General features: G+C 46.0%; 1 protein-coding gene across 2 annotated transcripts in view; it reads left to right on the top strand.

Moving 5' to 3' along the window:
* The first annotated feature begins 1,405 nt into the window (after positions 1-1,405).
* Positions 1,406-15,110, top strand: part of RALGPS2 (Ral GEF with PH domain and SH3 binding motif 2) — a 158,474-nt gene continuing 144,769 nt past the window's right edge. For both annotated transcript variants that reach the window (XM_066597467.1, XM_066597466.1), the window contains exon 1: positions 1,406-1,543. The gene's annotated coding sequence lies outside the window, so the exon portion shown is untranslated. The remainder of the gene's footprint in view (positions 1,544-15,110) is intronic.

Here is a 15,110-nt window from a genome sequence, read left to right as displayed (position 1 = left end):
GGGCTGCCGCTGTGATGGGGGAACTAGCGCTAGGCCGGGGGGGCTGTCGCTGCGATGGGGGGGCTGTCGCTAGGCCGGGGGGGCTGTCGCTGCGATGGGGGGGCTGTCGCTAGGCCGGGGGGGCTGTCGCTGCGATGGGGGGGCTGTCGCTAGGCCGGGGGGGCTGTCGCTGCGATGGGGGGGCTGTCGCTAGGCCGGGGGGGGCTGCCGCTGCGATGGGGGGGCTGTCGCTAGGCCGGGGGGGCTGTCGCTGCGATGGGGGGGCTGTCGCTAGGCCGGGGGGGCTGTCGCTGCGATGGGGGGGCTGTCGCTAGGCCGGGGGGGGCTGCCGCTGCGATGGGGGGGCTGTCGCTAGGCCGGGGGGGCTGTCGCTGCGATGGGGGGGCTGTCGCTAGGCTGGGGGGGCTGTCGCTGCGATGGGGGGGCTGTCGCTAGGCCGGGGGGGGCTGCCGCTGCGATGGGGGGGCTGTCGCTAGGCCGGGGGGGGCTGCCGCTAGGCCGGGGGAACTAGCGCTGGGCTCCGGGGCCTTCACCTGGGCTGAGGGTCTAGCGCTGGGGAGCCGGGGGCTAGCGCCGGTTACCTGCTGCCTGGCGGTGGGCGTCTGGTCGGCGGCTGCGGGGCGTCCGGTTGCCATGGAGACACAGCTGGCGGCGTCTCGGGAGCGCACACGTCGGGCTGCAGCGAGCGACGGGGAAAGAGCCGGCGGCCATCTTGAGGAAACTTTTATAAGTTGCTGAAACGCTGGAACGGTAAGTACGAACCAGCTAGAAATGTCATTTACAGGGGGGCTTAGTAATGTATGTTTAATGGGGGGGACTGGGCAAAAAAAAAAATTAACTGCTTCCTCGAGACATCTCCTTTAAGGCTAATTAGCCATTCCAAGCGGTGGGTCATTCTTTACTATATGCAAATGAGCATGCCTTGTGGGTGCAAAAAGTACAGTGAACATCGATTAAAACTTTCTAAAGAATATCTGTACCAGTTAAAAAGTTGCCAGCTGTTATTTACATGCATTTTTCAGGGGCGGGTGAAGTGACGCCTCCATGTCCCTCACAAGACGCCATGGCTGCATCTTTTTGGCTTTTGTTGTGCAGAACTTCCCACTGGTACATAAGGAGTTAAAGGTGTTTTCTGACCCGCGTGCACCACACCGTGTTTTAAACGGAAGCCACGCCCCCTACACGACATAACCACACCTTTTCGGGCGGTTATTCTCTAACTCCACCCTCTCAGGAGGCGGGACGTCGTCCTCGGTCATCGTACGCAGTTCTCCTCACTCCTCCCTCCGTCGCTGCCTCAGTACTAGGCGGGAGCGCGCACGTCGCGTCTTTCCCGCCCTTTTCCCTCCTACCCTCTCCTCAAGCCCCAGCAAGCCCCGCCCCTTTACCAGCATCCGTGACACCATAGCGATGGGAGGCGGGGGCGCGCACGGCGGTCTGCCGGCGTCTGAATGAGAGAGACGAGAGAAACGGACAGAGAACAACGGCCCGGAGCTGCGGGGAGCGGCGCTCGTACCGTCGGGGAGGCGGCAGTTCTGTGCAGGTAACCGAGCCTCAGAGGGAGAGCTGCTGCTAATGGAGTGGTACCCGGAGCCGCTCCCTGATAGATGTGAACGGGGGCATGGATGCTCGGTACGAGGTGCCGCACGGACGGCCATGTCCTCCCCGGCTGGACACTGTGCAGTGCCCGTGTTAGGTGCAGCCTGCTGTCACTTCCATCTTTACAGCTGGGGAACTACAAGTCCCAGCATGCCACCCCAGAGAGGAGCAGCTTGCCCTGGTCGGGGTGCCCTCCTATAGAGTGGCTCATTGTCTATACATTATGTACTAAGTTTGTACAAAACATGGCATCCGCGTGCGGTGCAGTCTGGACCGTGCGCCATTTCTGCGTAGCGAGAACGGTGCTGGAAGAAAAGTGTCAGTAGGCGGCCCGTAAAGGCGCTGGATGTCTTCCCATCCGTGGAGTAGACGGATGCGCTAATTTCTGGCCAATAAGTATAACGCGCTCTTATGTTTATGGACTTCGGTCGTTACTAGAAATTCATGAAAACCCCAAAATGTTGAGAAACGCGCGGCGTCTGGGAAAGTGTTAAATAGTTACTCCGGTTTTATGAAGTTGTGACCCTGACAGGTCGCCGGATATGGGGTCTTCAGCTGAGAACTTGGGGCCCCGACTCTGCGGAACATCTTTACTGGTGTACGGCTTGGCGGTATGTCGTTATAGTGGCGGTGTAGCCCGGTGTGGCGTCACCCGCGCCCTCGTCCCGTGGCCCATCACAAGGAGAAGTTTGGGCAACTTCAAAAAGATAACTTTGGGATTCGAGCGCCACTTTTTTTATTTTATTTTTTGTGCATTGATTCGATTTACTAATCCTGTTCAGTGATTGGTGGGAACGTGTGAGAGAGAGAGAACGCCCACATACAGCTGCCTGAACTAGGACTGTTCCCACCGGCGTATGCAGCTGCGGTCCGTGAAAAATGGACCGGTTTCACTGTGTTTGTCGTATGTGTTTTTGTTGTGCGCTTTTTTTTTTTTTTAAACTACGTTTTATGTAATAGTTTTTCATGTGTGCAAAAAAAAAATTTCGGGCAACGATGCCGCACATGACTTGTGTGAAACCGCGGTTTTTCTCACGTGACGGATGATGAGAAATGTTTCCCATGCGATGCATTAAAGGTCCCATTGAGATCAATGGGCGATGCGTGCGAGGAGCGCCAAAAGTTAGAGCATGCCACATCACTCGTGGACATGACTCCATGCAAGAGGATGAGGTTCGTAATCGCGCGTCCCACAATGCGCAAATCTCGTGTGAGTTTCCGGGCCACGTGACAGCGATGTTCGGTATCACATAAGTTAGGGCTCACACTCTATTCAGACTGATACTGTAATGCCTCCGTATTTATTTTTTAATGCGTGTTAAAAAAATGCACAAAATCCGGTAGTTTTCTTGCATAAATATGCAGGTTTTTACTGCGTTTTTCCGCAGGCCATTGACTTCAATGAGCTAACTTGGTGCGTAATACATGCTGCGCTTTCTTAGGCGATTTTGATTTTTTTTCTCCAATCCGCAGGTGTGAATGCCTCCATTTAAGGCCGGCCTCTCACAAGCGGCTAGGAATTGCGCATTCTGTGAGCGTTGGATCCGTGGTAATATGCAGATCAATCCAATTCATTGGATTACACAATTCCGCTCACATTAGCTATAGGGATATATAAACAAAGAAAAGCGCGCTGCACATGGCCGCCTGCGTGAGTACGCTGTCATGCGCAGTGATTTATGTGACCGTACGCAGGGTCACAGACGGGCTCACCACAGCGGACTTCGCGTGTGCCCGGCTGAAATGAATGAGTTCTATTCACTGCCTATTACACAGTATGGAGCGTGTTTCCGCTTGTGTGAATGAGCCCTCAGGCTGTATTTATACTGGCAGCTTTTGATGTGCGACCTCCTTCCGAGAACGATACTTTCTATCACGTGAAAGTAACACAATGTCAATGTTTATTTACGTGTGCGACGGCTGCAGATGGGATACAGTGCGATCTTTCTATTTTTCGATGATTCTGTTCAGGAATCGGCCGTTGGCTTCTAGTGGAGGGGGAGAAAAAAAATCGCTCCACGTTGCATTCGTTTGTAAATGTACGTTGAGTGCGATGCGATTTTTCTATTTTTACTGTTGAAATGGGAATTTCTTGCGCAGCAATACGTTTTTCTATTTTTGCAAAACGTACCAAGAAAAATCGCTTTTACAAGTGTGATATTGGTCCGAGTTTCTCAGACCGATGCCACACTCGCAAGAGTAAATGCAGCCTTACAAATGTCATCATCCCCAGCGTATGTGCAGCTGTCGGCCACACTCTAGTCGCTAACTACTCGCGGTGAGAAAGATCACACGTCTGATTCTAGAGTTTTCCAAGCAGCACATCTTCCCACAGAACATGACCCTTCAGCACCACCCAAATGCATTGTATCTCAAGAGCGACAGCTGCCTTGTTTATGGTGGATCCTGGACTACAACTCCCATAATGCCTCTTCTGTATAAAGGAACACTCATCAGTCTTTCTCGTTATCAGACTTTTCAGACAGGGGAGAGGCTGACTCTAATGATTAGGGACAAGAAGTCCAGAAAATCCCCTGCCGCCATGATACCTACTTTATCCGTTATCTCCAATAGTATTTACTTCTATATGAATACAATTATTAGCAGCACTTGTAATGATCTGTAGATTTACATCTTGATGACCCTTTAATGGAAGCGGAAGTTTTTGGAGAAGTGTTGCAAACAGACCTCTCTGTGATGTGCGCCATATTCCCGACCTACTGTGTGTCCACAGCTGCTTTGGAGTAAATGAATGGTCATCGCTTCCCACTGTGATGGATATTCTACATTGTGTGCAGCTAGATAACCGCATCATTCTGTAATTGTAAAAAAAAGTCAGCTGTCAGACATCTCTGAAAATAGAGGAATGCTCTCAAAATTCAAGGGGCTTTCTGACGGTTTCAAGTAGAAAAAGACAGATTCGACTTTCATATCCTCTGACAGCTGCAAACAAGGTAACAAAGCAAGAAAAAAAAGTCCACAACTTTTTTATTTTATTTTTTTTTAAAAAGGGCTGTTCTGGGACTTTAACTTTTTCTAATAACAAGAACTAGCCGCTCGCATCCCCACCGATCAGCTGATTCTTGGTGCCACTGTCTGGTTATAGTGCAGCGGTCCGGGTTGGTATTGCACCGCCGCTCTTGTTGAATTCAGTGTGAGCCTCACCTGCAGTACAAACCTGGACCGCTGCATTACAGTCATCTCTCTGCTGACCATAGCGGTGGTGGGGATCTGACAATTATCTCTTGAGGATCTAAGTTTTGGAATACCCCTTTTAGTCCTCCGCCAGTCTGTGTTTACCTTGCTGAACCAATGATGTGGCTTGCATAGAAACATAGCACCAGTGGCCAACCAGAACTGCAGTGGATTTTAAAGGGATTTTCTAGGTGTCAAATGGTTTTTCATTATTTTTCAAGTTTATCTAAATCTGTTAAGAATAACTAGCAGCGATACTTGCACATCCTCTGCCCTGGTGATCCCGTGCTGCAGCTCCAGTCTTTTTTTTATTAATTTATTAAGGAACAGCTATCACCTGACAGCAACAGACATCCGTAGGCTGCATCAGTCAGGTGCCGTTCTCCTGGCATCATGGCTCCAAGCATTTGAGACGTGACTGCCAATTGCCTGCAGTTGTCGGATGATAACTCTTCCTGAACAAAGACCAGGATGACTGCAGAACTGTAGTACTGGATCACGGGGGGAGAGGACAAAAAAACCGTGACCTCCAGACAACCCCTTTAAGAACCCGTACACATGGCGGATATTTATTGGGGAAATCCACCATTTATTAGCAGTAGAAAGTGCAGCAGAAATCTGAGCCTCCGTACTCTGCCATGGATTTGCAGCTGGCACTGCTGCCATCTGCACACAGATTTTTTTCCTATTCAGTGCGGCTATTTCATTTCAAAGTGCCTGATGTGGATTCCTTTTCTATAAGGCCTCCAACACACTTGACGGGTGTCTGAGTTGCATCTGAGAGGCCTGGGCACAACTTGCATTGGATACCTGTCCATGTGCGCTCCAATATATGGACAGCCTGCAAATTGACTCTTATTTGCATTTCCTAATTCTCGTCTGTTGTATGGATAAGAATAGGACAGGCGACACCATTGGTTCGCGTGAAAAAGGCAGTGTGCATAGCCCTATAGACTGTGATGGGTCCCTGTGATGTCCATAAATAAACATGGGTAGCAAACGGTCCCAAATACTTTAGTGTGTCAGAGGCGTTCTGTCCTTAGTGATGGATAGCCACAACATCCCGCGGCCGTGTCATAGAATACACAGGATCAATGGCGTGCAAACCTTTGCTACAGAAACTTTCCTCCATCTGTGAATGTTAGAGAAACCCTTATGGGTTGTGTGGTTCCCCCCCCCCCTGTATTTATTTGTGTGTTCTAATTCAGGCTCTGCATAGAATATAGTTATAGCGCTGCAGTTTGTTGTGTACTATAACCAGCACTGTAGAGTATATTGATACAAATAGTACACTTGGTGTGTAATGACTACATAGAATAGCATTGACTTCATACTTGGAATTGCATTCTTTAAGGAAAGTATGTGTAGGTCGTGACTATACACGTGTGCTTGAAGCCTTGCATCCATGTAGGTTGTTTATAAAGCAATAACTGGTAGCGTTCTGTAAAGCGGAGTACTTGTTTCAGACCAAAACTTTCTAGCCTTTTAGTTTTACAAAGCCAAACGTCTATTGTGTTTTTGTTTTGATCTTTTGTGATTGTATTGTATTCTGTTCTCTGTCTATTAATGATTGCCGTCCAGGCTATTGTGTTGTGGTATTGAGCTTGTATGCACTACTGATGTGGTGTTTCATTGTTTCCTAGGGTTGCATACCTTTGGCCTTTATTTATTAAATATCATATCCGTTTTGGAACACAGATGAAAGGCCGAGAAAATAGATTTGGGAAGCTTTGGGGGCACACCCGTGTGTGTTTGGATGACAGCCCGTGTCATTGTGTTTGATATCACATGTTGTAGGTGTGCTGACTGCTGCACAGGATTTGCAACACTGATCTCTATTGCCTGTGCTGTATTTTGTTGCAATGTGGTTTCCAAGTATCAATCTGTGTGACTGTGGCTGTGAAAAAAGTTACAAGTGACTTCACCAGCTTGCTTAGATATTTTTGTGATGGGTGAAAAGTTGCAGGCAGAATTTTTCCCCTTTGGGAACATTGATGGCATGTTTATAGATCATCCTGTTGATCTACCACAACTCATATGTGCTGCCATAGAATACATGACTGTTTGTAATTCAGCATCTGACTGTCCAGAAAGTCTATCTTTTGGTTCCAGCACTGTACTGCTAGATGAACCTCAGGCTCAGAAAGCCAATGACTGAGGAATATAGTAATCCGTAAGGCTGTGCGATCATCCCGTATTTGCAAGTTGCATCTGTGCCCCCTGATGATGGTTCATCATGATCTATTTCAGAATTTGCTGTGGTCTCCTCATGTGCGCTGTGTGCAGTTGATAGCTCTGTTATCTTCTGACAGCTGACCCTTTTTTCCTGCACACAGTTGCCACTTTATCTCCTTTGTCCTGATGCTCTCTTTTTGTAATTTAACGTGATGCCTATTAATTGTTCTCTCCATCTTGCTGTGCAGTGTATAAAATACATCTGTATCTGTTTAGCAGCAGAGTGTATTAGCCCATTTTAATCACGAGGGACATGGTTTTCAGAAGGAAGCACCTGTTCCCAGGCGTTTTTTCTACATCTAGTTGCATTGACAGGTCACCATTTGTCAGGAAAATTACAGTTGGGGGAAGCCTTCTGTCCTCACAGATGTATATGTCTGGTGTCTGTTTACCCTGACTAGATACTATGGGCACAGATGGTTTTAAGTCATCGGGGACCCTTAGATTAAGTTTGGTAAATGGCGGTCTTAGACAGCATTATTTTAATCCTGGCAGCCTTGCACTGAGGCTTGAGGGGGGAATTTTCAGGTTTCAGCTTAATTCTTCCCTACTCAAGCTTAATTTGTTCTTTAATGCCTCCCTTACTAAGTTGTACCTTTTTATGTAGGTCTAGAAATATTCTACATATATCCAAGTGGTGTCCTTAGAGCCTGTGCTCCTAGAATGGTATACTTTGTTTTGGCATCCACTAGTCCAGATGATTATAGTTGTCTGTCATAGAGCTGCTAAATAATATGGAAGCTTTTAAAGCCGCTCACTATTCTGGTATATAGGAGGGGGGGTCCAGAGCAGGAAACAAAATTAACATTTTTTTTTTTATAAAAGGTTAAAATTAAGAAAAATTGAATACTCTTCTATCCTGGGAGCTCCTGGTGCCCGCCGCACAGAACCTGGAGGAAGCGGCCACTCGCAGGCTATAGAAGAGTCAACAGCGAAGCCTGTGAGTGGCTCACCAATCGCGAACACAATGAACGGCACGTGACTGCTGACCACTTCTTCTAGATTCCGTGCAGTGGGCATATGGGCTGCAGCGCTGGATGGAGAGCCATCACTCACAGGCTTCAGTGGTTACTCTTCTGTGGCTGAGTGGTCACATGTACAATGAATGACATGTGACTGCTGGCCACTTCTTCTGGGTTCTATGCAGCGGGCAAGTGGGCTACAGCACTGGATTAGGGGAATTGCTGGCATGGGTGAGGATTCAGCTTTTTTTCATTTTAACACTTTATATATTTCTTATTGCCCTGGAAAACCCCTTTGTATACATATTGGTGCACTTTAGATTCTAAACTTGTACCAATAAGAAGAATGCCAAGTGTCTCCACCATCACCTCAGACACATCACACATTTCTCCGATTCCCCACAATCACCCCTGTATGAAACCAACTTAAAAACTGTTTGTCCATTAGTAAACACAAACAGCAGCTGTCATATCTGCAACGTACAAACATGCACAGCTCTTCACTCACGTGTAATAACAGCATGGTCTTGCGCATTTAATGGGAAATGACAGTCTGATAATCTTCATAATCCATCATATTATAAACAAACACGTTTCGAGGCAGCAAGCCTCTTCCTCAGTGAATCATTTGTAAGTTCTGTGTTTCTACAGTCATCGGTGATGTCACAAATCTCGTCTGTCTGTGATCAGTTATCAGGCATCTACTAAGGTAACTCATGCAGGCTTTTGGAAAAACGTGGCGTCTTTAAAGCAGCATTTTACTGCGTTTGGAGCTGTGTTTTTGTGCGCGTTTGCATGCGTTTTTGCATAGTTTTTTATGTATTAAAACTCAAGCAAGCTGATGTCACAACTTTTTTTCCCCGTGCCGCTTGCAAAGCAACATGCGTTAAAAAGGAAGTAAAATGCAGCTCATTGCGTTGTACTCAGTTTTACTCCGTTTTTCACGCACTTCATTCATATTAATGGGCGATGTAGTGTATGGAAAAGCGCGCTTCAAGGCTGAAGAATAGAACATGCAGCGTTCGATTGAACACTTATCAGAGAAGCCCCATTGAAATGAATGGAAACTTAGTGCTGTGTTTGAAAACGCAGTTGAAACGTTTGTAAATCGTGGCAAAAACGCCTGTGTGATCGCCCTAACTTTTGCAGCAATGTCTGTATTTATAAATCTCCTTGTGACAATGTAAATAAGTGGTCTGGTTTTTGTTTATTACCTTCATACATTTTGTTAATGCATCTAAGATAACAATGGCAATCGCTGCCCTTTCATTAGTCTATTGGAGCCTAGCCTCAGGCTACTGCTTTTTGTTAATCTTCTGATGAATTGGTGGAGGCTAGGACAATGATGGAGATTACTGGAGTCTTGCTGTGCTGATTGACCCTAGTAAGAGCTAAGTAATCTTGTCTCCTAGTGGTTACACACCAAACTCCTGATGCTGAAAGAAGCATGTAATGCTCTTAAAGCCCTTTTACAGGGAAGACCTGACCGGTGCAGATTCTTGACGGGTCGTCCTAGCGATAATCATTCCTGTTCTTTTATATGATACTTTGATACATCATGAAAAGCAAACTATGAACCTATTTAAAGAAATGGTTGTGCAAAGATTGCAAGGTATCCCCCCATCCATAGCATAGGGAATAACGTGCTGATCGGTGGGGGTCTCGCTGCGGAGGCCCCTGTATTTATTTATTTTTTTCCAGAACAGGACTTCTGTGTCTGATTCTGCATGTCACTTCGGGTGTTGCTTCTCCCCCTGCGGTAAGAAAAGTAGTAATGTAGCACTTGCCAAGTGGTCAGCGCTCCATTCATTTCAATGGGGCCAAAGTGGGTGCTGCTCGGGTATCTCCACAGCTCTATTGAAAGTGAATGATTTTCTGGTGTACTTGTGCGACCAGCACTCTATTCAGCCTCCTCACTGGGGGGTGTGGTAACCCTGCAGTGAGCAAAACGGGGGGAACACTGGACCCCCGATCTGTGGATCGGCAAGGGGGGCGGGGGGGTCTCGGCAGTAAACCCCCTCCCCCTTCCCCAATCAATCAGCAAGTTATTCCCTATCTTGGTACAACTCCTTTTAAACCTGTGATTTTATCAGTGCGCATATTCCTTTCCCCTTCTGCCTTTGTGGCAGTGTCCTGTGTTCCTCTTTGGTCATAAGGCCAAAATCTATTGGGACAAGCTTGGGCAAATCTTGGAAGGTTGAGGACTCAAAATGTGATGCTGGCTCTGTACTGTAACCGTAGACGTGAGTACATGGACATTCTGACCGGATTGTTTATAACAATGGGGCAGATTTACTAATCCTGGCTAATATTTAGACAATGTGAATTTAAGAGCCTTTTAGAAAGCCCTGATGACTGGGTATGAACATTCAGTACGCTTGCTCAATTGTAGGGCAATATAAATGTATTAACACACACTAATCTGTAAAGGGAAGATGTGCAGCTGACTAACGATGGGGCTCATCTGCATTAGGGCTTTCTGTCTGTCCTGTTTTTGGAACAATGGGACATATAAATAAATAAATAAATAAATGGAAGGCTTTCAGTTTGCTTGTTTTATGCTCCCTTTTGTTAAAGTAACAAATGCTCTGTAAATTGCACTATTGCACTTAACGACACTGAAAGATATTGGAACTGAAGCAAACCAAACTCAGTTTTTTTTTTTTGTGAAAACCCATTGAAATGGTCTAAAGATGCTGCAAATTTATAAAAGTGGCTTTCACTGTATGTTGGAGTATCTCGAGAGACATGTTAATCACACTTTAAGGCTGGGTTCACACAGTGTGGATTTGCTGCGGTTTTGCCGCGGATTGCCGTTGCATATCCGCACTGCGGCAAGACCGCTGTGTTTGCAGTGCAATGCAGCACAAAAGAGTTTTGGAAAAAAGCTGTTCTCACAGGACGGATTTTTTCCGCACAGCCGCAGTACGGAAATGCAACTGCGGCGTGGTTTTAAAAGAAGCAGCATGTCCATTCTTCTGTATTTTCCGCAGCGCTTTTTTTGTCCATAGACCTCTATGGACGCAGCAAAATCCTCAGCAAAAAGTAAAAAAGCGCTGTGGGGAAAAACGCTTGTGGATTTTTCCACAAGAAAATCCGCAGGAAAATCTGCAAGCCAAAATTAACCTTTGAAGCGGTTTTTCCGCAGAAGCAGTTCTTCTGCGGCAAAACCGCAGCAAATCCGCCCCGTGTGAACCCAGCCTAAATCCCACACTTCCCTCTAAGCCCTGTACCTTGTCTAGCAAGCCATGAAGTGTGTCTAAAACACTTGAGGTATATTCATCATTACATTCTCGGATTACTTCCATAGTAATCTGTGATGACATAGAGTGAATTGTGAGCTGTTGGAGTCCAGAGTGCTCATGCTCCAGCAGATGCAATGATGAACAAATCTAGCACCAGCAGCCAGATTGTCAGACTTTTAAACTTTTTCTGCGTTCCCATCTGTATTATCTACACTTTTCTGTTCCATTATAGGAAGAGAAAAATGGAAGCTGTGACAAATTCATCATACCAGACACCAACAGAGCTTGAGTAACCCAATTAGTTAAGATAAGTCTCCCGGTTTCCATTATGGTGTCTATAACATTACCAGAAAAAGTAGTTATTTATCCATCTAATATGAGGGAGGCTCTTGATGGAGCACCTAATGCAGCTGGGAAGAGTCTAAAACTTATTGGTTGCTATGGGCAACATTGACACTTTTTTTTTATTTTTTTAAATCAAATATAAATTATAGGTTACATTAAAAATGCCACGGCTGATGAGCTGCTATAAAAAGGCTGACAACATAAACGTGCAGTATGAAGTGAAAATCTCTGGACGCTATAAGAGCAGATCTATGTAATGCCCTCTTATCAGAGGGGTGACTTGTGCAGTAGCGCTTTCTGTCACTTCTCTGATTTCCATAAAAATAGAATATGTCAAGTGCAATGTTTTAGTAGTTTTATGATGGCAGCGAGCCAGTGCAAGTGCTGGCTGGAAGTTTACTCTGGATAGTCCGTTTCACAGGACATGTGTTCTGCTCGTCTTTGTTTATAGAAGTTGAAAAAAATTGAAAGATAAGTGGCCGTCCGAGTACAGGGTAGTTCTTGGCAGCTGTGGTTTTCATGACAGATCTCTGTGCCACTTTGCTGTGAAACGTATGCTGGAAGCTGCCTGACTGATTTCACTTGAGAGTCCAGGGCTTATTCTTGCTAGTTTTCTAATATCTGAATTTAGCAGTGTTTTTGCTGTCTATATTTGCCCTTTTTGTTGCCTTGATTTTCTTTTCTTTTTTTTTTTTTTGAAAGTAGTAATTAATTTTCTCTTCAATGTCTGCAGTCCTAAGTCATCCGTTCTGACCTGGGCTTCATGCAGAAGGTTGTGCTGAACAAATGGATAATAATCCTGATGTATATGGTACCGCACACGTATTGTTCCCATGCACCTTGCTTCTAGAGAAAAACACTGTGCCTGTGTGTATTCTGTCCTGCAAATTCACAGCAATTTACTGTACAAGTGCCTGGGGGTTCGGAAGACCTCATCCACATATACTTTGCACAGAACTCAGGGGATGCTGCTGATTTTCAAATCAACGGCATGCTCATACTGTTGCGGAAACGCCACCGACTTCCAGCACTGATTTCACCCTTTGTAATGCCAAGGGTGAAATCTGCAACCAAATGCATGCGTAAAACTTTGCCACATTCGGATGTGGCTGATTTATTGGGGAATTTCAGGAAAGTATGAGTGCACAGCATTACAATTAAATGACCAAGTTGATGTGCAGACGGTCCTACAGCCTGATTTCACAGAGGTCTGCTGTATGTAAGGGCAGTATATTACAGCTACAAGTCCATACTCCTAGTAGTCAAAATGGCACTAAGTGTGCGCTCTTTAGCTTATAGAAGCGCTGAAAGAATATGGCAGACTGCTAGTTATGTACACAATGGACCAGGGAGAGCTCCTCCCTTATAAATACATCGGATGTATAACAGAATTGACTATTTGAGCACATCCTTTAGCCAAATAGCACTTTATTTGTGGTGGTTTGGCTGCTTAGAACGCGGACCTGTCGATTTGCTGACTTATTCTTTCATTTGATCATTGGTTTCTTTGTGTATTCTGGCTTCTGATTTTGATGGAATTTCGGCAGCTGCCGTCTCCTTTTAGACAAGCCTTTTTTCATTTGAGCGAGCGACGTCACCGCTAACTCGTTCGCACTCAGACAGGCAGATGCATCGTTGGCTCGTTCAGGTCCTGTATAAGTGAATGAGAGGGACTGAACGATTGCTGCTTAAATCGTACGAGCCAACGGTGGTTTTTATGCTTGCATAGAATGCAAGCCGAACGAAAAGCGAACGATTCTCATTCGTTCAATTGCTGACGAGCGTTTAGACCAAATGATTATCGCTCACTTTTGCTCGTTTAAACGGTTTTAATTTTTAATGGTTCCGTTTAAATGCACCCTAAATTACTCTACAGCGCCAGGGATAGTTGCTTCAAGTACATGCGGCGGTGTTTACACTCCTGTCTTACAGGGAAGTTATGAAAGCTCTTCACGCACGGTGATAAATGGCACTAGAAGTATATGTGGGAAATTGCAAAACCGTTTTTTCCTAATGCTTTGTGCTTGGGGTGTTGCTTGTTTAAAGCTTCTGTTGACCTTTGAACACTGGATACAGTTCTGCTGACTGGTAGTGGAAGCAGTCAATAAGCTTGTAAATAGACTCCTCTTTAGAATAGTTGAGATTCATGTATAATGCTGTTCTAATGTGTTATTTTATGTATATTATATAACATTGTATAATGTAATGCGAATAGGGTCAGGTACACATTAGGCTATGCTAACATTCTCCTGCTGTCATAGGAACAAAAAAATGGAATGCCAGTTGGAGGCGAACCCATTACATGATGAAAACAAAGATGTACAATGGGGTCTGTAAGTCTTCTGTTATGTCGCCTGATATTTTCATGGACTCAACATCTGCGTCGGAGACTTCAGCACAGGATGATCAGACCCTTGAGGGGTATTCCCATCTCTGCTTTTCATGGCCTAGATGGGAAAACACGGCTGCTCTGTTGGAAACAGCGCTTACCGCAGCGCTGTTTCTCTAGCTCCTATGAAAGTGAATGGGAACTATGGAAACAGTGTGGCACAGTGCACTACCATTTCCATTACTCCTCGAGTTACTGTGCTACACTGTTTCTGTAGCCCCCATTCACTTCAATGAGAGCTATGGAAGCCGCACTAAGCTAAGCACTTGGGTTTTTTTTCCCGGCTCGGTCATCAGCCATCTCTAGTAGTTTCTCATCTCTGCGATGAAAAGGTTGAGATGGGATTACTGCTTTATATATTGACTAGAGATGAGCGAACGTACTCGTTTCGAGTAATTACTCGCCCGAGTACCGCCATTTTTGAGTACTTCAGTACTTGGGTGAAAAGATTCGGGGGGCGCCGGGGGGCGGGGAGAGGCGTGGCGGTGCGGGGGGTAGCAGCGGGGAACAGGGGGGAGCCCTCTCCCCCCCCACTCCCCACTGCTGCCCCCCGAATTTTTTCGCCCGAGTACGGAAGTACTCGGAAATCGCGGTATTCGGGCGAAAAAGGGGCGTGGCCGAGCACGTTTGCTCATCTCTAATATTGACCATGCTTAAAGGGAACATGTGACCTCTGAACGGTACCATTAGCTAAGTTATGGTGCTGTCCATGGAGATAATAGGGAGTTGAGGGATGTTTTTTTCCCCCCTCATATTCGCCCACTTGCCTATTCCCGTGCTGTCCACTGGTGAAGCCCATGCATGGTCTGAAAAATCTAACTTTCTTCATACCATGAACAGAATTCAGCAGATAGCACAAGAATGGAGGGTGTGGGCGAGTATAAAAAAATATATCTCTGGCTTCCCATTATCTCTTAGTTTATGGTGCTGTTCCCGAGGTGACGGTTCCCTTTAACCTTTAAAAAAAAAAAAAAAATTTACTGCAGAATATCAGTTATGACTTCTGTTAATTAGCATGTTCTGTTTATATGCGATTGGTTTCATGTGTGATTTCACAGTCTGCAGGGGACCAGTCTGATGATCCGTGGTTGATGCAGCGAACTGTGTCAGCGTGACAGAGGTGCTATATTAACATCCCTT

Source organism: Eleutherodactylus coqui, chromosome 3 (assembly GCF_035609145.1).
Source record: "Eleutherodactylus coqui strain aEleCoq1 chromosome 3, aEleCoq1.hap1, whole genome shotgun sequence".
Classification (NCBI taxonomy): domain Eukaryota; kingdom Metazoa; phylum Chordata; class Amphibia; order Anura; family Eleutherodactylidae; genus Eleutherodactylus; species Eleutherodactylus coqui.
Note: the sequence above shows the minus strand (reverse complement) of the source record. Positions and strands in the feature narration are given on the sequence as shown.